General features: G+C 42.9%; 1 protein-coding gene across 3 annotated transcripts in view; it reads left to right on the top strand.

Annotated features, from left to right (window-relative positions):
- The window catches only part of ARHGEF9 (Cdc42 guanine nucleotide exchange factor 9), a 288,918-nt gene that overhangs the window by 137,124 nt on the left and 124,359 nt on the right, over window positions 1-27,435 (top strand). The window contains exon 1 of one of the 3 annotated variants that reach the window (XM_087813330.1): window positions 24,695-25,097. The exons of the other annotated variants lie outside the window; for them this stretch is intronic. The gene's annotated coding sequence lies outside the window, so the exon portion shown is untranslated. Of the gene's footprint in view, window positions 1-24,694; window positions 25,098-27,435 lie in introns of those variants that run through there. 3 annotated transcript variants of the gene reach the window in all.

Below are 27,435 nucleotides of genomic sequence, written 5' to 3'. Positions count from 1 at the left end.
GAATAATAGTATTTGAATATGCCTCTTTGGGGTAATCTAATTTACAATGATGTATTTGAACTACATTTTAAATAGAACTTGCTAGTGCTAATGAGAAAGTGGTGATTTTTGTCTGTATCCTTGTTTGTTCTTTAAGATCAGAAGTCTCTCTAATTAAAAGATTTCCATAACAAAATGAATGTATCTTGCTAAGTAGAGTTTTGAGCACCCCCACACAACCCCCCAAAAGTCTGGTTGGAATGAGGTATGAGTGGGGAAACCATGAGCTAGAAACAGTGTTCTAATTTGCCATATATTTGCATGTCTGTATCAGATGGTGGTGGTTGCTGTTATTGCTATTGTTATTATTTTTATATTTCTGTTTTTGCTGAGAAAGCTCTTGGCAAAGCCAGGAAAAAGATGCCTCTGACGCCAGTGTGCATAATATTTGTTTTCCTCCCTTTCCCCACCCACTGATATAGACAAGTCTTCCTCATTCCCTTCCTTACCTGATTTGAAATTGTGCCATTTCTGGCTCATGTAGCAGTGAATCAGAGTGCATACACATCCACACACATGTTCCCCCTACACTCATGTGGGTGGCTGCTCATGTGTGATGTGCAAATCTGTTGGAATTGTGCTCTTAAGTTCCATGTCCTGTTGTTTCATCTCTTGGGAACTGATTATGAAGTGAGAGGGAGGAGCTATGAAGGGGGTGCTTGAAATTTTCCTGACCTCAGGACCCAGAGAGTTTTATTTAATTGCATTTGAAGAGGTTTTGAGTCTTGAGGTGTGCTCTCTCTCTTTGGCTCCCTGTGGGTGAGAAACTGATTTGTTAATTGGATTGGTACCATGGTGTAAGCATGATCTGGGAAATTTGCTGGCATTGATACTTATTTACTCTTTGGTCCCTTTGTTTGGGCCCCCTGGGTTGAACTAAGAACTTGTTTCTTTGCAAAGAGAATCTGGTGCACCTCGCCCCCTCCCTTAGCTCCAGTGGTATTATCTAAAGTAAGTTTATATTTGGACTGGGCACTTCTTTTAGAGACAGCTTTGAAGAGTGAGGAAAGGTTCCAGGCTGGTCACTAAAGACCTGGGTTCTGTCTGTTCAGTGGCTGTTTGACCTTGGGCAGTTTTTTTCCTTCTCAGTTTGGGGTTCCCTGTAACATTGGAATTTGGGGCTGGTTACACTAAGTGACCTCCAGGTTCTTGCATTCTGTGATTTTGGTTGCCCGTAGGCACTTGAAATCAGAGAGGATGAATTGTAAAGACAAGTGAAAAGGAAAATGAAATGTTAATCTATGGATGATGGGAGGTGGGGGAAGAAATAACTGGTTGCTGGTATCTAGAGAAATTTGTTTCACCTGAGATTTTTTCACTTAACAATGTGAGAAAGCCACTACAACAATGGAATGCTATTTGCTTTTTTTTCCCTTTCCCCCTGAGGGGAGAAAGGTTCTCTCTAAAGCTGGTCTCTGAGCCAGGTTTATGACAAAGTAGTGTCATGAAACACCACAGCCTTCATGACTGGGTGCCTGACAGACCCTTGGCAGAAAGCCTTTAGGAATGTATGTGTGTAGGTTGTATGACAGTATGTTTGTGGGTGTGTGTGGACACCCTTGTGTGTGGGGGGGTGTATGATAGGGGGATGTACACTCCTGAATGTGGATGGAGGTTGGTTGTGCTAGGAATGAGGAAAAACAGAAGGGCATACATTGAGTTCCACGGTTCTGAATGGCCTCCTTGTGCTAGGATGGATGTATGTTACCCCTACCAGTCTTCCCACCAACCCCCACAACCCTTCAGGCTAAAGGGGTAGCTTGAATGAGCCCTTCCATCTGTAATTTAGCTGGAGAAATGGGTAAGCATTTTTCAGATTAATTTATCTCTAGGCAAATAAGAGAATGTTGCTAGCCAGATGGCACTCCACCCTAGAGCAGCTAAAAGGGAGTTTGAGTAGAGAACCAAAGTTGGCAGTGTATCTTTTTACTTCTGTGAGTCCTAAAGGTTTGGCATTTCTCCTTCAGACTTTTGAGGGTATGCAAAAAGAGAAGAGTAGGAGAAAATGAAAAATGCAGCCAGAGGAGTGGAATCCTCTGCATTTTCACTTTTCCCTTCCCTTTTCTGCCTCTTTTCTTCATCTTCACCCTTCTCCCTTTGCTCCCTCCTCTGACACAGCCTTTACCCCCATCTGTAAGTGGGTAGGTAAGAAAGAAAAGCGGACTTTCTCTCTCTGATATGTCCCCAAATTTCCCAACAAAGTTCTTCATTTCTTTTACCCCTCTCTAACCTCTCTGGGTAGGGGATACCTTTTGCTACTAGGAGGGGCAAAATTCCAGCTCAGGAATTTTGGCTTCCAGCTCCCTACCAGGGGATTCAAGAAAATACCCTCAGCCGGTATCCTAGCAACCCCTGCATCACTCCTGCTGAGCTCCAGATCACACCCTTTAAATGTCCAGGAATCAAGGCCTTTGGAGAAAGGGGGCTTGAGCCCAGCAGGACTTGGAGAGATGCTTTGAGGGAGAGGACAAAGAGAGAGCAAGATCCTCATTGCTTGCAAATATCTAGAAAACACATGCACAGAAGACATAGTGAGCTTAGCCTTCTCCCAGCCATGGGGACTGTTTATTGGAAGGCTCCTGGGTTCAAATCCTTCAGTTACTGCCTTCTCCTTAAGATTAACTGAGCCATATCACAGCCCAGCTTTAATGTAAGGAGGTCTGCAGGCCTTGAAAAAAATTTTTTTCACCCTGACTTTTGGCTGAGGCAGGGAAGAGGTGAAGGGATAGTGTGGTAGAAACAATCTGAGAGTGCTTTTACTGGTTGAGACAGCCTCTATTTGTCAGAACCTGCAACATCTGCTTGCGCAGTGTGCCCCAATGTTGTTTGTTGCTTAGGGAACCGAGCTCAGCAGCAGTGTAGAATTTGGGGGGCATTTGTTTCTATGTTATTGGTCTCTGAGTAGTTTTTGACTGGGAAGGCTGGGCAAATTGGAAAGGCCAGTTTAACTGTGGGGCTGGTGAACAGGGTTTGGGCGGGCCCTGGCTGAGATTTGCTCATCACTTCTATGTGTGTGATTAAGTGGCTAGGGAGCTGAGGGATTGTTGTGAGCCAGTGAGTAAAGTGCTCTTCTACCCTGTGGTGAAGCTCAGATTGAGAGTGCTTGGCTGTGACTGGACGGCACACTCTGGCAGTTGCAGGGATGGTGCCAAATCATGTCCTCCTCCTAGCCTTTATCTGCCATCTTGGCCTCTGCTCCCCTTGGCCTGTAGAGTGCTTGCTCTGGACAGGGAAATGATTGGGAATTGAGCCTATTCTCCCAAAATAACTGCCTCCTCAGAAGACCTCCCACAAAGCATCTGGATCCAGCCCCAGTGGCTTTGCCCCAAGAAGTGGGATGGAGATGGAGAATCTTAAACTCTCTAGCTCTCATTTCTAGCTCTGCAACTTGTTCTAGGCTGAGTCTCTTGCTTTCCAAGAATCTTTGATCATAGCTTAGTTCTTCTGATATCTGCAGAGAGTGTCTCCTGTCATTAGGTGGGTCTACCTCTCAACAGTATTTAGCTTATTGTGCTTTGCCCTGGCACAAAAGTACAAAGTGGAAAAATTAGAAGGGAGAAGGGCCTAGAGGAGAAAGAAGGCTCAGGAAATGTTCCAGTAATGACAATCACGGGCCTGTAAAGTTTACAAAGCAATTTCACGTCCTAATTTTCAGTGTCACATCAGCCTTATGAAGTGGGTAGAGATAATTGTTATTCCTGGTTTTACAGATGAGGAAGGTAAAGGTCAGAGAGATTAGTGGGATGGGAGTGGATATGCTTTTCAAACAGAGACGGGGAGAGTCATAGTTGATCATTCCTGGCTAGTGTGAAGCAGAATGGAGTCAGGTGGATGGAGAAAGAGGTATGTGAATCTCTCCCCTGAAACCATACTAGCTTCCTCAGCTACTCGCTTACATTTTCAGTGTTTTCTTATACCTTTCATTTGTATAGCAATTTTGCGCAGAATTCTTTATCTAAGAAAATGCTGCCTTTTATCTTGAATATACATTAGCGTTCCCGTTAGTCTTATGAAAACACTATTTGAGATCTTCATGGAGAAAGGCAGTGTGAATTGGTGGAGCTAAAAATACAGAATACTTTGAAGGAACTATAGTTTTCATACAATCATCCTTCCTTTTGAAGCTCTATTATTTTTCTATATTTCTTTAAAAATGTGCTGCCCAGAACTGATCATGCTACTCCAGGTGTCACCTGATCAGGATCAAGTACAAAGGGACTTTGATCTGTCTGTGAATTATTTAATAATACGACCTTCTACTGGCTGAACATTCTGATTAGTTTGGGAGTTTTTAAATACCGGTGCCAGATCCCACTCTGAGATGTTCTAACTTTATTGGCATGGGCTAGATCCCCAGGAGCTTTTTAAAAAATTTTAAATTTAAGGCTCCGCGAGGTGATTCAAATGTGCTGCCAGGGTTAAAAGCCACTGTAGTAGTCGTTTGTGCTATAGGCACTTTGCTGCCTAGTCCAGTCCTCTACTTTCTTGTGAAATTGGCCTTTTCAACCAAACTTGTTCAATTTTATTTTGTTTGATTGTTCCATTATTCTAGTTTTTCCTGTGGATTTTTAAATTTTTCTTCATACCGTGCAATAAATTAGCAGTCCCTTCTAGCATTTCATCAGTGAACCTTTTATTTTATTTGGTTGAGCTATTTTAGCTTTTTTTTTGGGGGGGGAGAGGGTAATTATTTTTGTTCTTTATGCTGTGACACAGATTAGCACTCTTCTAGCTTTGCATCAATTGAAAACTGAATAAGTATCATTCAAGTTGTTGATTCAAACCAATGTTCAATATGATGGATACTTGGTCCTTTAATATCTCACCAGATTTCCTCTTTTGGAGTTGGAGCCTGTTAATTTTTGTACAACCTGGTCAATCAGTGCAGAATACATTGGGACTCCACCATCATCCATCCGACCAAGTGTTAATGAGTATAATGAGGTATGGTAGACTTGTATGCTTTGTAGACATCAAGATGTATATTAGGTTCATAGCAATCATCTACCAAACCAATGACCAAGGAGTATGAGTCACTTGGTATCTTACTCCTGGTAAATCCTGTTGTAGGCTCCAGGGTTCCCTGTTTTCTTTCAATACCCACAAACTGTATGTTTCCTAACTGGGTCCAGAATTTGCCTGAGGGTCAGTGCTACAACTGTAGATTCTGTGTAACACTTTTTTCCCCCCTCTTCGGGAAAGCAGGACTGCATAGATGGAGCTTTAAAACAGAATATATTTGGTTTTCAGAGAGTTCAGGAAACTCTTTGTGCATGTTTCCCTTAGTTGGCTGAATTGTTTCCATTAACCCAGTGGTTCGCAGTCCTGGCTGCACAATGGAATCACCTGGGGATTTAATGAGACTAACAACAATTCCTAGAATCTCTGAGGGAGATCTAATTGAGTTGGTCATGGTGAGGCCCTGGCATCAATATTTTTTAAAAGCTCCCTGAGGTGGCAGGAAAGTTTAGCCAAGGATGAGAATGACTGCTGTGTTCAAAGGAAATGCCAGCTCAGCCTGAATCTGGCTTATCACACGTGAATAGGCAGGTTTCACAGATGGTGAAATTTTATTCTAGGGTTGTGGGTGCCTTGACAAATGCTAAGGGCTCGTGTCCACTCTAAAAAATAAGACTCAACCCTGGAGAGTGAGTAGTCTGGGGATCTATTTGGACTTAAAATTATCAGCTGTGAGATGCTTTGAACCCTTCAGGAAGAAAGTCACTTCCTATGCATTTGCTATACTAGTGGGAAAGATTTTGTTTATTTGCTGAGTGACTCTGGGTAAATTACTTCTTCCCAATGAAATTTGGTTTCCTCATCTGTAAAATAAGGTTAGGTGAATTAGAGAGCTTCAAAGATTTCTTTGAACTCAAATGATCTGTGCTTACTTTGTGATTAATACTGATGATCAAAATGAACAAGAGTACTGTTATTCAAAGCCAGCAGGTAATCTAAATATTCATGTTAGCAGGTTTGGAATGCATAGGGTGATTTCAGGGGTAATAGAATTTCCTTCCTAATTATATTTGGCTTAGGTCTCTTCTAGAACAATTGAACTATAGGTTGTATTCATTGAGCACACACTGGCTGCCAGCAGGGAAGGGAGTCCTACAGTGAGTTGAGTGGCAGGGGGATGCCATTTTGGGATTTAGCATTTGTTAAAGAGACATGTCCCAAGGATAACTGAGACTTGCCTCTTATAGATAAAATACCAGCCTCATAGTTCTGGGAAAGCCTAGGAGGCAAGTGGCTGCTGGCTGCTTTGAAAGCCCAGAGCCCCTTTTTGCAGTATTTTAAGTCGCCATTCGTTTAGTTACTACTAGTATTAATAAGAATTTCAACAAATAAAGTTCTTTACTTATTTTATTGGCTCCTCCCCCAAAACTGGAATTAGTTGAGGAAACTGAGGCACAAAGAGATTAAGTGACTAACTAGAGGTCACACAGTCAGGATGTGGTAGTTCCTGGCCTAGTACCTAGGCCTCTTGATACCACATCCTGCAGTTCTTCCAATGTAGCCTGCATAGTCAACTCTGCGGTCATAATATTGTCATGACCTTTTGAGAATTGAAGGGGTTCCATTGACATAGAGTAGAACTCAGGGGGAAACTTTGAAGAAAGGAACAAAGGGGCAACCTGGAGGAAAAGGAAAGGTTAAGGGAGGGATGTATATAAAGTCAGTTCTTTCTTGCCATTATCACTCTTCTGTACTAGTTTCAGGCCCCTGGCAGGAGTTGGACATTTGGTTTTTGGGCATCAAGGTCAAGAGTTGATAGCATAGAAGAGGGAATGTTGTGTCCATATGGTGGAGGGACTGCATATAGGTGACAGACTTTCAGTAGGAGAAAAAAACACTGGAAATGGCCTTGGGACCCCTGGGATTAAGCTGTGGTCCTGTACCTACCTTGCTGCTAGAACTTGATCAAGGCCCTTCTTTACTAGGAATTAGGAGAGTGGGGATGGCTCTGCCCAGCTCAGCTGAGTTTCCATGTCACTAAAATAAGCTGTGTATTCAATAGAAGAACCATGTTCATAAATAAAATTTGAACCAGAAATTCCTATATAAAACAGAAAAAAGCAGACGTTGTCCAGTTGAAATGGGCCTGGGACAGAGGAGGGGCAGACCGTCTTGCCAATGGAAACCTTAGTCATTAGAGGACTTGGAATTAGGAGAGTGGGGATGGCTCTGCCCAGTTTAGCCAGATGCTTGGAGGATAGGATAAACTTGGGTGGGAGAGAGGGGCTTTCATTTAAGTTTCCAAGATTAACAGAGAATCACATAAGGGCAGAGATTACAGTACTTTGGAAATCTGCAACATACCTTTCCCCTTCCTATTTTACAAGTGGGAAAACTAAGACACTGAAGGGAAAGGGACTTGTCCAAGGTTCAGTAATAGGCCTGGGATCCTGACTCCTCAAATCAGGTCTTTGCCCCTGTAACCTGCTACTTTGCTACAGGGTGCTCGTTTTATGCTCTCTTGGCTGGATCAGAGACCTGAATGCTCTCAGGTTTGGTTGGAGAAAGTGAGCTGATAGGCTGGGAGAAAAGGAGTATTATGCAACCTCTTGAAGGGGAGCAGGCCTGTCAGCAGCCCTTGGGGTGCCAGGCATTGAGATGGGGGTGGGAGAGCACAGAATTTCCTGCAGACTATATTTGTTCTTCTGAGGCAGGAGACCTGGATGCAGCCCTGTGCTGCAAGGCTATCCACCCTCGGGGCCTAGAGGAGGCTGACACTGAGCATCCATAGACAGCTTTGGGAATGGTTCTGGCAGTTCTGATCTTTCTGCCTGCCTGCCTTCATTAGAGGAAGGGAAACCATGCACTTCTATGCCCATCTGGCTGCAGCAAGGATGTGCTAAGAGCCCACCCCCACCCCCTCAGAGTGTGATGCCTAAAGGCAGCAGCTACTTTTAGCTGTACCTCCCACAGCCGCTCCTCTGCCCACTCACTTCTTCCTCCTCTCTCCATGAACACTGCTGGTTTGCAGGAGGTATGAGCAGTGGGTGCTTTGGCATTGGGAAAGAGGCATGGGGAGCCAGTTGTCCTTCAGAGAGGCCCTGATAGGCCTGGCATGGTGGGAGGGCTCAGAACAAAGGCAAAGTGATGAAACTGCCTTGTGCTTTGGCACCAAAGGGAGTGGAAGGATTTATTAATTTCCTCTGGACCTTGCAACCAGCTGAGGTGCTTTTCTTGAGAATCCAGGTTGAACTGTACAAGAGGGCTCAGGAAGATTTATTGGATAGAACATGCATAGATAGTTTCTCTACCTGAATTTAGAGAAAATCAACTGGAGCTAGTGGATGCTCAGTGGATTCTTAACTCTCCCTTGATTCTTGACCTTCCCTCTTCAACATTGCCTTATACTTTGCACTGGATTTTGCATTGTCTCACTTGATCTTCTCTGTGGCCCTTTAAAGTAGGTGGGGCAGGGATTATCTTCATTTTATAGATGAGAAAAGTGAGGCTCAAAAACCTGTTGTTACACAGTGTTTGATATGGGCTCAAGCTCTTGAAGTTATAGTGCCATTTAAGGTCATTCCTGACAGCTATATCTTCTAGAAAAAAGGTGTTACAGCTCTCCTGAGTCTAATTCCCTCATTGTAAAAACTAAGGAACTTGGCACAGACAGAGAAAGGAGAGAAAGGACTCTCCCATGAAAACAGTGTGTTTGTGGGAGTATTGGAGCTAGAACATTGCCTTGCAACGATGTGAGTTCCTGGACCTGTGAGACTTACAAGCTTCTTTTATCTTTCAGGGATGGCGAGGCAAACCTGTATGGTGTGATGAAAACCAAAGGGTCACTAAACTAGTAGTTTGGCATTTTTCAGCCCTATGACCTTGGGCAAGTCACTTAGCCTCTCTGAGTTGGTTTTCTGTTAGTTGGGGCTGATAATCTTTGAGAACTTTCTGAGGCAGAAGCCCCTGGATGACTGCTATAGTTGAGGGGCCTGACACTTGGTAGGCTTTCTGTTAAGGTTTTGTAAATGAAAGACATACACATGAAAAAAGAAGGGCTGCAGGTATGAATGCTGGATGACCTTGAACAAATTCCATTGTCTTTATGCTTCATTTCTTTCCACTACATCATGGAAGACTCTTTTACTTCCCTCCCTTGGAAGGGGAGAAACTCTGTAACCCAGCCCATCTCTTCTGTTCTTTGTGGTAAGATAGATTTTTTTTAATAAGAAGCTTTCTTTTATTTATCCATAGCTCTATCCTCCCACCTGGCCACACACATGGTGCTGTGAATAGCAGACTAACTTTCTCTCTCCCTATCTCCCACAAAGCTAAAAGAGAAATTTGGAAGAAAGCCGTAGTTAATTGTGTTTTTATTTAGTGCCTTCTCAAGTCCATAAAGCCAGAACCACCTAGGAACTTGGCAATTAAAATCCAATTTTTGGCTCCCGGGTCCTTGGCTAGCATTTGTGATGAACGTTACTGGGTTTTTGTGATATCATCAAGAGTTATGTTAGAAATAGCAGGCTTTTAACAGATGATCTACTTAGAACAAATAATGCACTCTTCACCTTTATCTATATCATTTTTTTTTGGAAATCTCATTGCTCCCAGGGCAGGGTGAGAAGATATGAACTATTGTATAGTCACTACCACATTCATCTTTCCCCCAAAACTCTATGAAGTGCTCAAGGCCAGGATTATTCTCCCTATTTTATGGCTAAGGAAATTAAAACTTAGATAATTGCTTTGATTGACTGAGATCAGTGCTGACTTTTTTTTTTAAATATATCTTTATTGATTTCAGAGAGAGGAAAGGAGAGGGAGAGAGAGAGAGATAGAAACATCAATGATGAGAGAGTCATTGATCAAGCCCATAACCGGGGCATGTGCCCTGACTGGGAATCGAACCCTGATCGCCTGGATCCTAGGTTGTCCCTCAACCACTGAGCCACGCCCAGCCGGGCGTGAGTGCTGACTCTTAAAAGCAGTTGTATACTAGAAAGAGCATAGTATAAAGGGAGAGCTGTTGTCAACCCACCCATACCAAGTGGCCTTAGGCAAGTAGTTTATTTTTATTTATTTTATTTATTTTTATTTTATTTTAAAAATATATCTTTATTGATTTCAGAGAGAGGAAGGGAGAGGGAGAGAGAGAGAGATAGAGATAGAAACATCAACGATGAGAGAGTCATTGATCGGCTGCAGCCTATAACCCGGGCATGTGCCCTGACCGGAAATCGAACGAACCCCGATCCCCTGGATCCTAGGTCGACGCTCAACCGCTGAGCCACGCCTGGCTGGGCAAGTAGTTTGTTTTAAAGATGCCTTCTTCACTTTGCTTCTAATTAGGTCTTGTTATAAAAGTTAGTCAAGATAGCAGAGAAAACTAAGCAGATGCCACTAGATAACTCTGGTTAGGTTGGCGTTGAACCACTTATTGGCAATTCATATACTCTATTTGACCTACAATAAGTCTACCCAGATATTATATCATCCAGGATGCATAGGAGGCCTCTCCAAATGCAGAAGAGTGGCCCTAGATCCTATGGCCCTTCATGCCCTTTTTGGAGGTTTCTTTTTATAGGTTTATCTGGTCATGTTCTGAAAGACTAGGCTTTGAGCCTAAAAGCTGGCTTATTGCTATCATTAGTTCTTATACTCATCCCAAAAGATGGGGGAAAATGCTTTGGATAAATCCTCTCTCAGTTTGCCTGAGCTTTGGTGAAGATTGTATGTCTTTGAGACTTCATCCCTTTTACTCTAATTGGCTCAGGCCACTTGGAAAATGATTATGGAATGGTAGGTTTAGGGCATCAACCAGTAGCTTGTCTAAGGCTGGAGGGGGCTTAGTTAGGATGCGACATCTGTAGGTACTAATACACATGCATTGAACCATTTATTGGCAATTCATATACTCTGTTTGACCTACAATAAGTCCACCCAGATATTATATCATCCAGGATGCATAAGAGGCCTTTCCAAATGCAGAAGAGTGGCCCTAGATTCTATGGCCCTTCATGCCCTTTTTGAAGGTTTCTCTTTATAAGTTTGTCTGGTCATGTTCTTAAAGACTAGGCTTTGAGCCTAAAAGCTGGCTTATTGCTATCGTTAGTTCTTATACTAACGTGGTGGTGGTGCTTAAACTGTGAGAAACTCTATAGATGAGAATGAGAAAAAGCCTTATATATAAGATCATTGAACCCACTCCCTCATGGTACTGAAGGAAACTTAGGCCTAGGGAGAAGCAAAAACTTGCCCAAAGTCTCAGATTTAGTCTACAACCCTCGTCCTGTCTCTCTTTTCAGCTCCTAGCTACTAGACTTCATAGTTGTGAGGCCTCTTGTATAAATGGAGTGGTGACTAGGCCTCTCGGGAAAAGCATCTATGGCCACCACATTCAGGAAGTGACAAAGATGAACTTTGAACCCAGGTCCTTTGACCTGGTTAGGAGCAGATTGACATGGGTATCTTAAAGGAAAGCTATTAGAAAAAAATTGTAGGAGAGAAAAATTGGTTCAGCCTTGCTGTCTGTCCATGTCCTCCACCCATACCCACACAAACACACACTATAGGTCACATGTACGGTGTGTTTGGGATGCACATGGGACACACTTGTGGGGGTCACTTTTACATTAACACACTTGGAGCACACACATTCAGTTAACCATGGGGCATACTCACACTTAACACATACTCAGATAGGCAGGGTACACACACAGACAGGTGAAGTATGTTTATGCAAATTTGTATGTTTGTGGACACACATGGATGCATATAAGGCACAACTGCACACCTATAGGACACACACATAGGATACATACATGTTTGTCATACTAAGATACACACTCAGGTATGCTCTTATACCCAGGACAAACACTCCTATCCCTGAGATACACACTCCTAAGGATTTACATGGACAAACAACCCTCCCCCCATGAGACACATTTGAGCAATCTATGTGACACACTCACATGCCCCCCCACAGCCCTATGAGACACATTGATGCAGAACACATGCTACTCCTAGGGCCTGCCAGCTGTTGTCCCAGTCTTCCAAGTGGGCACAGCAGGGCACTGGCCCCATCTAGTGGGTCTCTATCAGTTTCCTCTGGCTCCCTTCCCTTATCTTTGAAATCAGAACTCAGAGAGTAGTGAATTCAGGAATAAAATGGATACTCAAGGTGGCATGTGTTATAGCAGGCTCCACAAGGCAAGTAAAACTTAGAACTGAGTCTTCAGATGTTAACAGGCAGAGAAAAATGAAGAAGATAAATTTACACTGATCAATGTAGAAAGCTTGAGCCTGCTCCTGCATCCTCTAATCCACTTACAAATCATTATGGAATGATGTGATTGTAAAGTAATGTCCTAGAAAACGTAAAGTAACTGAATATTTAAGTTTGTTTTCTTGGGAATGAATTAACAACTGGAAACTGAGCAACTATATTTAAATTGTGGGTGGGAGGCGAAGTAGGAGGATGCATAAAGCGGGGCAGAGGCCCAAACTCTCCTGGGTCAGTGGTGGGTGGAGAGAACAGCCACATCTTAAATGACCACAGCCCTGCCCCTAGGCATAGCAGCTTGGGCCATCTGGCCCCACTAATGAGGGCCTGCTATTTTTAGTTTCTCAAGCTGGAAACCAGGTCGAGGTGTCCTAGGGAGGCCATTCTGGCCATAGGTACCAAAGGCTGGAGCTGGAAGGAGGAAGCAGATCCTAGATGGGGTCTAGATGAAGGGTAGGAAACACTGAGATAGGTGGCTATAGTGTGGCAGGCCTGCCCTGGAGCAGCAGCCTCAGAATCCCAGTGGCTTACTGTTAACTGTGACAACCTCATGCCAGTTTCTCAACTTTGGACTGGAAATCAAGAGTTTACTCACTACTCTGCTACTTGGTGTGTGCCTCTATCTGGGTCTTATTTGGTCTATTGGTAAAATAGCCAGTATTGCCTCCAGATGCTGGCAAGGCTCACATAGGCTAAGAGTTGAGAAAATGCTTTGGAAATGTACTTGTTCTTTACCCACAAATCTGTACCTCCCCTACCCCCAAACCTGGTCTTGGTGTCCAATAACAACTGGGCCTGACTCCTATCAGAATAGGCATAGAAAGAAAAGGCCAAAGTGGGGGCCAGAGGAAGGCAACATCATGGGGTCAGGTTGGTCAAAGTTATGCTGGGGTCATCCCACCTATACAGATGCTTTTCAATGCCAAGTCAGCTCTTTCCCAGAAAACAAGTTTGTGACATTTTTTTGGTCATATAGGTTTGACTCCTCACGAACCCTATATAGTGAGAGAAAGTAAGGGGCATCAAGAGCAGAGACTTCTTCCCAAAAGTCCTGCCACCTGGCAGAGGAAGCAGCCTGGAGTGCCTGTTTTGACCCTGATAGAGTTCCTTATTCTAAGTTGTGTGCTCAGGGCCATTTCACCTGCTTTGTTGAAGGGGGTGGGTCAGGAACTAGACTATGGAGTTCCTGTTCAGATTTTTTCTCACCCTATATGTTGTGGGCAAAGTTATTTTGAACCTCAGTTTTCGGCCTATAAAATGGACTTAACTGTAAAGTCTCAGGATTGGTGGGTATACGAGTTCATAACTGGCCCGGCCTGTGTGGCTCAGTGGTTGAGCATCAACCTATGATCCAAGAGATCCCGATTTGATTCCTGGCCAGGGCACATGCCCAGGTTTTGGGCTCCATCCCCAGTAGGGGGAGTACAGGAGGCAGCCGATCAAAGACTCTCATCATTGATGTTTCTATCTCTATCTCCCTCTCCTTTCCTCTCTGAAATCAATAAAAACAAAAAAAAATTCATAACTGAATGATGTGAAAAGTGCCTTGTAAAATGTTGAACTGTTTTGTTGCTGTTTGGATTGTTAAGAGTTCATCCAGGTCGTGATTACCCAGGAGGTAACCCAGGAGCTTGCCTTCATTTTATTTCTTCATTCCCCCCCTTTTCTTTTTTTTTCTCCCAGCCAATATTGTCTCCAGGTGGGGATACTGAGGCTCAGAGAAGGAAGGGACAGCCTGAGCATATAAGATTAGGTAGTGGTGGATTTGGGACTAGAAGTCATGCCTTCAGACTCTGTTCAGTGTTGTTTCTATAGCCCCAAGCTACCACACAATAGATTCTATTGCTAAAGGAAGCTGCTGGTAGCAGCTTAAGTTAATACAGGGTTTCCCCCAAAATTGTATACGCACACTCTGAATAATTATGAAGGCAGTGTTTATTAAAATACATTTCCTTTTCAAAATTGAGCCATCAGCTGTTAAAGTGTGTATATACATTTTTTGGGACACCCTGTATCTGTAAAAACTTAAGTTTGTCCCTGACACTAGCAAGGAAGGGGAGCTCTCAGGGGCCCAGGCTTCCACAGCAGTGTCCTGCTTGCCCATGAGAGGCACAAAGATTGACCATTCATCCTTTCCACAGAAGCTCACGTCCCACTCATCTCCTGCATGTTGTAAAGCAGTGATGCTTTGGAGAAGATGCTAAGCTGTTGTGAGAGGGAATTGTGCTGCCTATTTAAGCCACTTCAGTAAGATCCCTGAAGGCACTTGATCCACCTTGGCCACTTTCACCTTTTAACAGCTTTCTGGGTGCAGAAGCGCTGTGTGGCTGACCTGCCTAAGGGTTTAGGCCTAAAAGTATCTGAGGAAATGTTAAGGGCATTGATCTGTGGAATATTTTGCCAACTCTTGTGGGATAAGACAGTGGAAATCTAAGAACCAAAACAGGGAGAGTACCTTGGGACCATCTGGGCTAACTCTCACCTGGCCACAATGTGGGCATTAAAACCCAGCTGGGCTCCTTATTCTCTTTTACTGTGTTGTTCCGTGTATACCACAGACTCTCAAGCTGGGCTAGATTTCCTAGATCCTTTCTAGCTTATTTTTGTTTATTTTTACCTAGCCCAGGAGAGGGGTGGGTAGTCATACTGAGATAAAGTGGTGAGAGGAAGGAGACAGAAGAATCTTTGGAGCTCAGGCCTTGGGTGCTAGGCATTAGGGAAGGCTTTTTTTTGGTCATTCTTTATCTGTCCCTCTGCTAATACATTATTTTCCTATAGCCTGTCGATTGGCTCTGGGAGTCTAACCCAGTTTATTGCTATTTTCACTTGCACTGCTAAAACCTGTAGAATGACTATAGTACTGGCCTTCTGGGAGAATTAGACAAGCAATGTCAGGGTTGGGGGAACTGGAGGATAAAATGAAAGATATCTTCTGTTCAAGTTTGAGAGCCCAAAGAGTTGTATAGGGAAGGGTTAGCCACCAAAGCCCTCCCAAGAAACTGCCACACAGTTTTTCTCACCTCTCTGGACCCCAGACACCTCATTTTAAAATATTTTATTTTTGGATAGGAAATACATTCACGTGGTTCAAAATTCAAAAAGTACAAGAGGGTGAAAAGACTTCTTCCTGACCCTACCCTCTAGCCTCTCGGCTTCCTCTGCACAGGCCACCAGCAAGTCCTTTTAGAAAATGTTCTATGGATATATAAGTATACAGGCATACCTCAGAGATATTGTGGGTTCAATTCCAGACCACCACAATAAAGCAAATATCACAATAAAGTGAGTCACAGGATTTTTTTTAGTTTCCTAGTGCATACAACAGCTATGTTTTCAATATTCTGTAGTGTATTAAGTGTACAATAGGATTATGTCTTAAAAACAATGTACATCCTTAATTAAAATTACTTTATTGCTAAAAAATGCTAACCATCATCCGAACCTTCAGCACATTGCAATCTTATTGCAGGTGGAGGGTCTTGCCTTGATGTTGATGGCTACTGACTGATCAGGGCGGTAGTTATTGAAGGTCGGGGTGGCTGTAGTAATTCTTAATAGAAGACAGCAATGAAGTTTGTCACAAGGATTGACTCTTCCTTTCATGATTTCTCTGTAGCATGCAATGTTGTATGATAGTATTTTATCCACAGTAGAACTTTCAAAATTGGAGTCAATCCTCTCAAACCCTGCTGCTGCTTTACTAGGCTTCTGTAATATTCTAAATCCTTTGTTATCATCCCAACAATCTTCACAGCATCTTACCAGGAGTAGATTCTATCTAAAAAACAAACAAACAAAAAACAACAAAAAACCCCAATACCCTTCAATTTGTAAAAAAAATTCAATGTCTGCAAAGCAAAATAAATTGAAGCACAATAAAATGAAGTATGCCTATAAGTGAATATAGTCCTCTTTCTCTTGGAAGTTCTTTGACCCTGTGGAGGTGTGAGGATATGCTGTGGAGAACAGAGGTTAAGAGCACGGATTCTAGGGTAAAACTACCTGGGTTTTGGTTCTGGCTCTGTGTAACCTTCAGCAATTACTTTATCTCTCTGAACCTTGGTTTCCTTATTTTAAAAATGGTGATTAAATAAATTAGTATATGTAAAAACTTAGATTTGTCTATGACAAGTAAGTATTCAGTAAATGTTAGCTATCTTTTATTATTATGGGGGGGGGGGGAACATTATACTGTGAGTCAGAAGATCTGGGTTGTATTCTGGCCTCTGCTCCTGGAATAGCTGAGTGACTTCCTTTGTTCAAGCTCATTTCCTCATCTTTAAAATGTAAGGTCTCATTACTACTCTGCTTATCTCCCAAAGTTGTTGGGACAATCCAGTGAGCTAACAAATGTGAAATAAATGTGAAAGCAACTTAGAAACTATAATGTACGGCACGTGGAAGGGCTGCTTAATATTTTCATAGAAGCTACTTTGGATAGCTTGAACCCAATGGTGGGAACTGGGTAGAGAAGGCAGTGACCTTTCTTCTGGTAGTGGAACCCAAAGGCCATTTTTGTCCTGGAGTTCTATTCTGGGTGGAGGTACCCTATGGCAAAAATTTGAAATAGTCAAGTTTTGTCTTCTGACCTTTCTTAATCACCCCATTCCTTTCTCAGCTTCTTTGTTTCCATGACATTTTTTACTCCTCTCTGTCTTTTGTCGAAACCTACTTTTACAAGCAAAGCAACAGCATCTGCCAGAAATGACCCCAGCTTTCCATGTGAGATAACCTAGTCTAACTAGCTCAAAGAGGAGCCAGATCTTCCCAAGTTTATACTGCAAATAAGTAACCAAGCCAGGCCTCAAGCTCATTCTTCCCATCCCATTTTTTTTTTCACTAGCATTTGCATTTTAGTGTGAATTTGAATTTGATATTTCTTAACAAAGACACTGGTATTGAGGGAGATTCTGTATGTGTCGCTACTTACCCTTCATACTGAGGTTTTAGTTTCCGGAGTCAGACTTACTTGGGGCCTTGCGGTGAGGGAGAGGCATGCACTGGTTATAGTACTGAAGGGATGACTTCTGTAGAGCATAGGAAAGAAGGAGCACCAGAATATGCCTAAAACAGTGATCTTCAAAGTGAAGCTCAGGGAGAAAATATTGGAAGTTTTTATATTTTAAGTTGTTAAATTCATCATTATTTAATTTATATTTTGTGGAGATTTTTGTAAAACATACTACCTTAGTAGCATTTAGATACTGGGGTAGGTGTTAATTTTTTAAACCGATTGACAATTTTTAATAAAAAAATAATTTACAACTATCCTTCTAAAAGACCGTAGGCATGGTTTCTAATCTTGGCTCTGCTGCTGACTAGCTTGACACATTAGGCAACTTCTCACCAGAGCCTCAGTTTTCTTATCTATAAAATGTTAGACTGAACTAAGTGTGCTAGATTTTGGGAGTCTCAAATCCTAACCTTCTCAGAGTATAAGAATGTACTGTATTTCAGGCTCTTGAGCCTGAGTCAGAGTCCAGAAGAATAGGTTCAAGCCCTAGCACTTTACTGGATGCTTTGTCCTTCAGTCAGCTGCCCTGGGTCCCTTCTCTTCTCCCACCTTCTCCATATAGCCCAGACAGGCAGACGCTCTCTTACATAATCCTGGCTGACCTACTTGAAGTTCTTTTGTTATAAGCACAACCAATTTTCCTGTAGACACAGACCTGATGCCAACCCTCCAGGGCCCTGAAGTTGGGTCTGATTTTGCTTCTCTTGTGTTCTTTCTGGCAGCCTAGGTTTAGATGTAGCATCCTTCTGTCTGAGTCTTTAGTGACACAGTCTGAAGGGAAGCCAGCTCAGCCTGTTTCAATCCCCAGGGGCCTGATCCAATGGCTGCTCACTGAACACCTCTCATCCACCATTTACCATGTCTGTTGAGAAACCAAGACTGTGTTCAGTTTTGTCAGAAGAAACATGGCCCACCTCTGAATAAGAAACACTGCTGACAGGGACCAGAGGCACTTCTAAGTGCCTTGGCAAATGTCTTTTCTCTCATAGCGAGCCAACAAGCAGAGGGAAATCAATAAGCCATTGGAAAACATCTTCCACTTTCTGATTAAATACAGATTTCCTCTTTGGACTGTATGGACTTCCCAGGAGACAATTACATTCTCTTTGGAAATGCATACCAAAGCTCAGAGCCTTTGAGAGCCTGTGTCCTAGATCAGCATACTCAATAGACTTTAAGGTGGTTTAAGTTGATTAAAATATACTTACTCTCTTCCAGAATAGAGGAGCAGGTAACAGTGCCCCTGACTAAATGCTGTTCCTGTTCTAACCACCAGATGGCCACATTTAAAGACAACTTAGAGAACTATTAGTTCCAACCTATCTTTTCCTCTGCTCCTCCCCCCACCAACAGCCCTCCTTCCCCTACAAGATTTTAACACGACATCTGTCAAATGGATTAAAAAAAAGACTCTCCCTTCTTCTCTCTGGCTTGCCCACTCACCCTCTGGCTGTGGTGTTGATGACTACAGAACTATGTAGGTGGGAGGCACGGATTCTTCATGTAGTTTTAGCCCCCTTCTCCTACCTTTCTGTAAACCTAGGGGAGCCCCACTCCTACCCCTTCCCAGGAAACTTCAAGCTGGCGTTCAAGTAACAGTCTAGGAAAAGTTAAGACTCCCAGGGCTGGTCTCAGTGGAACCACAGGAAGAAATTCAAGAACCCAGGTACAAGGCCCAAGATGGAGTTACCTCAGGAATTTGGCACTCTTTGAGCCCCCTTTTTCTCCCCGAGGCTTCTGGCCATCTCTGAAAGTAAGAAGGCAACAAGAAATCCTAATGGGTGCTTGGAACTTAGCACCCGAAGCAAGTCCAAGAAGAAGGCCAAGGTCAGGGTAACCTCCAGCATGGGATGGCATGCTTCTGACTCAATTCATGGAGAGACGATTGCTGAGTCATTTTTTGTTTTGTTTTACTAATCGTTTGTCTCTTAGAATATTGGAGGCTGACTTGGGAAGATTGAACATAGCTCTAGAAAATTGCTTCAAACTGTTGCATAGAGAGACGCTGCAAGAATTTTCCATTAGGGCCATTGAGGATTTCAGTGCTGAATGCCACGGTGAGGGCAAGAGTGGGGAGGCAACAGAGCAGTTTCAGATAGCCTCGCAAGGCAGACTGGGAAAGCCTCTTGACAAGCTACTGCAATTCCTCAGTCTGCCTGGAACCTGACATAAGAAGGAGAAGCCAGGAAACAGTTTCTTCTGAATGGTCCAGTGCAGTAAGAAGAAATGCTTGTACTTCAAACTCGAGCTGTTTCAAGCTTGAGACACTTTGTCTGATGTATGATTCAGAATCACTCGGGCTGCTTGTCAAAAATGCTACGGTGATTTTGAGCAGGGAATCTGGGGACCACACATTGAGAAACTTGTGTAATGGGTCAGAGCCACCTGGGCGATGCTATAAGATCCCAAAACAACTTGACAGTAACTCCAAGATGTGGAGATGCAAGCTAATGTTCATCAGATTGGAAGTTGCTCTAGCATGGGAGACTTCTCTAACCAACAAGATTATGGTTGGTGGTCGAGAAATATGTCTTCTCTCTGGTCTATACAATCCTTGGCTCATTTGGTTGCATTTTTCTCTAAAGGACTTGTTCCCTCAACAAGACCAAACAAACTCTTAACTGTATGAAATTTGGGACAGCAGTTTGGTCTCACCTCAGAAACTTCTTGGTCCACTACATTGAGCTAGTGGCTGAAGTTTCATACTAGAAGAGCCAATGGCTAAGGTTCAGACCAAGCAAACAGTTTCCCTGATATGTTTGGTCACCATTATAGCTGAGATCACCTTGTAACTTCCTTTGAAAGAGGTATAAAAAGAGGTGTCATCCTTTGTTATTAGTCTGTAATGAATGAGAAAATGTATTGGATGCTTCATACCTTGTGACGCTTGTCTGGGTTTCCTAAGCTTTTAGGTCCTGGCAGGTGTTAGTTGGTTTGTGACTAAAGTACATATTGGCCTCTGGATCAGGTGGTTTGTCTTGCTTTTGCTGAGCCTGATCTGCATCTAGACTCATCTTTCCAGACCAAGCCAGCCCAGCTGCATTTATTGTCTTTCAGGTATGGCTAAACCCAATAGTAGATTTTTCATTTTATTAAAGTGAAAAATGGGTGGTATGGGACACTGAAGGAAGCTGATGCTTAATGATTTACAAATCACATGCCCAAACGAGGAAAAAGATTATGTCGTGAAAAAGATGATTTTGTGTACTTCGTTTCAGTATATTTATATTCATCATCACTTGAATGCATTAATTATTCTGCTCAGAAATGAACATATTTAGTTATGGGCCATAGCAATACCCAGATTAAAACTGAAACCATCCAAGTGTGAACTGTTAAGTCATAGGGAAAAGAAAAAGCAATTCTTGTGATTTTTACTTTTTATATTTATAGTGGAGTTTGTCTTAACCTGGGAACTCTTCTCTTTTCCCTGATGATTGCTGAGCACCTGTGCAACTGTTCAACAAAAACCAGCCCACCCCAGGAGCCATCTGGCCATAAATCCGACCAACGATAGATTGGCCCATAGGCTGCCTGGCACATGTTATGTAAATAATTTCCTTGGTCCCACAGAATATGCTACAATCTTACAGAGATGTTAACTCTGTTGCTGTGATCTGCCTCAGAGCTTGCCTGGTTTTAGGGCTCAGGTTGTAGAACTTTAGATAGATATTAAAAACAGTACTGTTTATTATGGATTAAGTAATGTTTTAGATCTGTTCACAAGTGTACATTCTGGTTGTTTGGACAATAACACTTTGGTCGACAATTTGAATAACTCCAAGTTGCATTATTTTCTTCTTATCCTAGATAGAAATTAGTGAAAGGGGCAAAAGAGAGAGGATACAGGCTAGTCACCAGGGAAGGGATTAAGGATAATATGGGTGGGCCAAGATCACACAGCTAGGAAGGGGGCAGCCTAGCTCTAGTGTCCCTACACTTAACCATGGCTAAGGGCATGGCTTTATCAGAGGCACAGAGGTAGGAGTGCATCTGCTTTTGCAAGAGACTAAGTTTGGTCAGAGTGGAATGTCCCTGCCAGGTTCAAGATAAGAGTTGGATCCATAGGCAGGGCTAGATTGAGGAGAACTTTGAGATATAGACAGTAGGGAGCTGTTGAAGCTTTTTGAGCATGGATAGTGGCACCAGCAGAGAAGTTTTGAGAAATGCATAACTAAGGAGTAGCTTGAGGAAAAGAGAGGCCTGTGGGCAGCAGGAAGGCCAGGTGGGAGGCAACTTGAGGCAATAAGGGCCAGGCCTAGGGAGGGAAGGAGAGGGAGAGGGAGAGGGAGAGGGAGAGGGAGAGGGAGAGGGAGAGGGAGAGGGAGAGGGAGAGGGAGAGGGAGAGGGAGAGGGAGAGGGAGAGGGAGAGGGAGAGGGAGAGGAGGGAGAGGGAGAGGAGGGAGAGGGAGGGAGGGAGGAGAAGGAACACAGCAAGCCTAGAAGAGTTACCAGAAATAGGAAAAATCAGATAAAAGGAAATGGTGGCATATGATGAGTTTTACATACGTTTTATTGGAAGTGATAGCAGGCCATGCAGTGAAATGTGGAGCAGGCCGTTAGAAATGTGGACAAGAGGTGAGTGAGAGCAGATGTCATGAAAAAGATGATTTCTCTGAGGAGCTACATGGAGAGAACAAAGAACCAAGGTCTCTGTTGACTTTTGAATGGGGCAGTCAAGGGCTAAAGTTGAAAACCCATTCCTCAGTTTCTCAGCCTGTCTGACTGGCCTGTGCTTTAATGTGTTACTAGCAATGCCCGAGTGACTTAGATTTAGGAAGGGACTAGTCAGCTCCAAGTGCTCATTTTCCTGAGCAGAGAACAGAAAAAACATCCTATGGAGCATGTAGGAGGGTGAGAAGAAATAAGCTGCAATGGTGAAATTCCTGTCTTTGCAAATCTGAAGTGTTAGCCTCAATAGAAAGCCAGAACTGGAAGGTATTTGAAAGGTCATCTGTGTGGTTCAAGTCTGTAACTTGATAAACTAATACTGGTAAAGAGACCCATCTAAGATCATTCAGTGAGTTACTTGCAGAATTTCTTCCAATAGCCAGTCTTTGATGTATACCATGGTGCCTCCTAGAAATTGTTTTAACAGCCTGGGTCACACCTTTCCATAAATGGGGAGGATTGTTGTCCTTGAACACTTTGGGCAAAATAGAATCTGTTTACAAGGCTCTATTAAAAAGACATCTGTTTTATTCAGGGAAGAGCATAAAATCCCAGCCTATTTTATATGTGCTTAAAGGGAATGAAGGAATAGATTTTGCTTTTGTCCATGCCTACCTTTTGAGGGAGGGTTCCTTCTGAGAGGATGAGGGCAAACACCAACTTAAGAAAAATCTACAGAGAGGCAAAACCCCCTCATGTCCCCTTTGTCCTTCTGCGAAACTTCTCATGGCAATTGGCACATTTGTTGTTCTTCACAACACAATATATTTTTTTCTTTTTTAACTTGTCTACCTTCTGCTTCTTGTCATTAAAACTTCCCATATTTCTGGCAGCCACCCAGGCTAACTAAGTAAGTATTTGGGAGTGGTACTGTTCAGCTAGAGGACAAGAGGAAGACAAGTGGTATGTCTCTGGAAAACTAGGTAGAGGCTGTCATCTGTTTGTTATTATTTTTCTGAGTTGGCAAGGCCTGGTATTGGGAATGCTCCTTACCTGACCTCAAATTCTTTATTTTAGACATACCAACTACTGAGAAAAGCCTTGTAGACAGGCAGGAAACCAAACCTATAGGGTGGCATGGGGATTGCGGGGTGGGGATGAGGCATCAGGAAAGGCAAGGGTAAAGCCTAGACTAGGAAGATCCGTCAACCAGTAGCATAGGCATCACCTGGGAAGTGGTTTGAAACGCAATTCTCAAACCCCACTTCAGACCTACTAAATCAGGGACTCGTGGGGCCTAGCAGTCTGTTTTAACAAGCCCTCAAGGTGGCTGAGAACTGCTGTAGGTCATTCACAGGTCTCCCTGGAAAGGGAAAACAGCTGGGAACCTTCTTGACAGGCAGTGTGAGGGATTGGCAAAAGCAAAGCTAGGGTAAGTCCGACTAGAAATTCAAATCTGCTCTACCACCTTCTCAGTGGGTGACTGTGAGCGACTTGGATAACCCTTCACAAGTTCTCTTCAGTAAAAATTGGAGTTCTAATGCTTGCCTTAGACAGTTACAGAGATTGGAATCAGAAAAGAAAGCCTGTTACCCAATGCCTGGTGTGTTTTCAACAAATATGTTTCTCTTTCTCCCTTCTTCCCTTTCTTCCTCCTGGTTTTACTTTCTTTTTCCCTTCTTCCCCGTCTTCTTTCCTTCCCCCTGAAGGGGCCCACTGGTCACTCAAGTTAGCTGTAGACACATGCCTTGTTTATGAGAAACCAGCCTTAGAGGTCAAATTCCGAATGCCTCCAGGGTATGGTGATCATATTTTCAGGTTAAAAGTCAAGTCACATGGGTAGGATAACTTATGTATATATTTTTAGGATCAATGGGATAGGATATTTGAAAATGAGGATTGTGTTGGGAAATCTAAATAAAAAGGAATATGATCTCATTCCTTCTTTATGAATTATATTATGACTCCTCTTCCTCCCCATCATATTCATATCCAGAAGTATCTTTGATGTGGGAGTGCAGAACACTGTGTTTCCCACTCACTAGCAAGTCTGAGCAAGAACCAACCTATATTTGGTGCTGCACCTGAAATGTCCTGGGGATTAGGAATTATTTTGTTACATCAGTGCTGTCAAAGCTAAGAGCCATTTGGGCACCTTCCTGGAGTAACCCAGTAGTAGCTCCTGGCTTTATGTTGGGTTTGCAGGCTGAAGGGGTAGGAACAGATGAGAAATTTGGGCTTTGGGTCGGGAGAGAGGTATAAACCAGTTTAAAAAATAAAGCATTTAATCCCTGACATAGCTACTCCCAAATGGTCTTTTCTTGGCTTTCCTCTCTTATAGCTCTCTACCATTTGATAACTTGATCAGTGCCTGCTGCTTGAAGCTCTTGACCTTGGCTTTTGTGAGATTATACTCCTTGGTATTCTAATTATGTACTGACAGCTCTATTTAATTTTGTTTCTCTGGATACTCTTTTTGTCCTCACCCCCCCCCCCCCACACACACACACACTGTTGCTGTTTCCCTAGGTTTCTGGCCTTCCTCCTAAGCACTTTTTTTTCAAGGCAAACTTCCTTGGTTTCCACAATTTCTTCTGAGTCATTGACTCCTAAACCTGTATAACTGTTTCTTCTTACCTCTCTTGATCTTGAAATCTACCTGCATATCTGCTGGCCCCTACATTCAACACAATAAAGAGAATATTTGTCATCTTTTCCCCCCTCCCAAACCAGCATTTTCTTGTAACTTACCCTCATGCTTTAATGATCACATTTAGGATCAAATCAATTTTGACCTCCTCATTTTCCTCAAACTAGATTTAAGAACCTTCAGACAGACTCCAGCCCACCTTTTCATCCATCCTTCCACCCCCCAACTGCCCTTCCCCAGTCCTTTTCAAATTTCACTACATTTGCCATCAAATCCCCTATAGTCCTCACCTCTGAGACTTTATTTAATGTCATTCCCCTGCCTCAAGTGCCCATCCTGTTTCCTTCTCTGTCTCTTACAATCCTACTCATTTTTTAAAGCCTATCTTCAGTGCTACTCAATACTGTTCTGGAGTCCACTAGCCACATGTGATCCTTCCTTCCTCTGAAGTTTTGAACTAGACCAGCATATACCAGTCACTGTACTAGGTACTGGACATCCAGCACTCAGTTCAGCCTGTCTATAATTCTGCCTGTGAGGTAGGTACTGTACTTTTTGGTATTCCAGTTACATGCTAAAAGTTTCATTTTGGTTGGTTTCTCTGGCGTTTTGTCTGTTCCTCACCTCCCTTTGTCACTGCTACTTTCTAAAGTAGCAAAGACCAGAAATTGAAGCTAGGTTTGCGTGCCCTTAACCTCCTTTGCATACTGCTTGAAGGGCATTCACTGTTGGCACTCAGAGGGCCTTTGATCATCAGGTAAGGACTCTTGCTGAATCACAGTAAGCAGATCCCTACACCCAGTGGGAGCTCACTGATTGAGTGTTGAATGGTAAATAGATGAGCAGAAAAAATTGCATATTTGTGAAAAAAAAAAAAAAAATGTAGCAAGTTAAAAATCAATTCTGTACTAAAAAAGGAGATTTAAAACCAATTTCTGGCCCCAATTTAGTTTACTTTTCGAAGAACTCAGAGGATGGTGGGAGCAGCATCACCTTATTCCTGCTTGTATTTGTGGCTAGAGAGCACAGGAGCCCTATACACCTAGAAACTCTTTCTGGATTAATTCTCCTCATATGCACACACACTGGTCAACTCTTGGTTCAGTGTTTTATAGCTCATGAAGTAAGCGGGGGTATGGAATTATTCCCATTTAATAGGTGAAGAAACTGAGACCCAAAGGCAGCATAATTTATAAGAGCAGAAACTCTAAAGCCGGACTGTGTCTGCATTTTAATTATGGCTTCAGTACTTAGCTGTGTAAATTTGGGCAAATTATTTAACCTCTCTGAGCTTTAGTTTTCTCATCTGTAAGGGAGTAATAATATAGTATCTCCTCAAAGGGTTGCTGTGAGGCTTAAGTGAGTTAATGTGTGTAAAGTGCTTAGAATGGTGCCTGACATATATTAAGTACTTTATATCAGCTAATTTTATTACCATTATTATTATACCTTTAGTAAGTAATAGAGCAAGGTCTTAAATTCAGGTGTTTTCTTCTACCTTCTCTATCTATGGTATTATGTTGGGGCAAAAAGAGGTCCAGAAAGCTGGCCATCTGGTAACCATAGGCAAGTCACATCTGCTATAGTATACCTGATTTATAAAATGAGGGCTGATGGGTGATAATCTTTGAAGTGCTGTATAGTTCTATCATTGATTCCAAGTAGGCCTTGACACCAAACTTGCCAGTTGGTTTGTGGTCACTGGGTGCTGGATTGGCTCGTCCACGGCATAGCTGGGCTGTCTGACCTGAGGCCCCAGACAGGTCAGCTGGACTAAATGGATATGAGTGAAGCAATTGCTCCTGGGAGAAGTCAAGCATGGAGTCCCTAATAAGAAAAGTCCACTGTAGAGAGAGCACAGGCAGTGGAGTCAGCCCAACCTGGGCCTAGGGACCCTCAAACAGCATCTCAGATAACATCCTGAGCAGAGGGTAATTGATGTCAATATATTTCTTTGACCCCTGATAAAAAGCCAAGGATGTAGCTTTAAACCACAAGCCCTCATGGTGCTCTGAGTTGGTGTTATATGTGCTTATTGAGCTCTAGCAACACTCATTTGGGACCCACCTTTAGCAGGAGAGGGGAGACTTTTCTATAAAGATTTATTTTATTGAGGCAAGTGACCAGCAATTCTCCACCGAGGTGAGAACAAGAAATAATTGGCTTTTAGTGTAATTGGAAAAAAGCAAGTTCAACATAAAAATAATTCTCCTCATAGGCAGGAGCATCCTTTAAGGTGGCTCTTCAACTCACTTTGGGTACTTTAAGAATAGAAACCATCTGGTTTATGATACTATGGGTGGAGTTCTATGAATTCAGTATAGCTAATTAGTAGACATTGGTAGTCCAGTATGGTGGGTTATAAGACTCCATAGTTTATAACTTGTGTGATTGGCCAAAGGACCAGGCTGCCTCTTTGAACCTGTTTCCTCATATTTATTTATTTATTTGTCCTCACCCAAGGATTTTTTTCCATTGCTTTTCAGAGAGAGTGGAAGAGAGGAGAAGAGAGGGGGGAAGAGAGAGAGAGAAAGAGAGAGAGAGAGAAACATCAATGTGAGAGAGACACATTGATTGGTTGCCTCCCACATGTGCCCTGACTGGGCCTGGGATTGAGCCTCCAACCAAGGTACGTGCCCTTGACTGGAATCAAACCTGGGACCCTTCGGTCCTCAGGCCGACGTTCTATCCACTGAGCCAAACTGACTAGGGCTATTTCCTCATCATCAAGTATGGGTAACAGTGAGGCCCAGCTCATTCAGGAAGGATCAAGTGATGCAGTAGATGTGAAAACACTTTATAAACAGTAAAACATGAGATACTTGAAAGGTAGTGTTATAAAAGGCCCTGTTGGAAATCTCTTTTACATCCATGCTG

Source organism: Miniopterus natalensis, chromosome X, assembly GCF_054644295.1.
Source record: "Miniopterus natalensis isolate mMinNat1 chromosome X, mMinNat1.hap1, whole genome shotgun sequence".
Taxonomy (NCBI): Eukaryota; Metazoa; Chordata; class Mammalia; order Chiroptera; family Miniopteridae; genus Miniopterus; species Miniopterus natalensis.
This window is presented reverse-complemented; position numbering and strand designations above follow the sequence as displayed.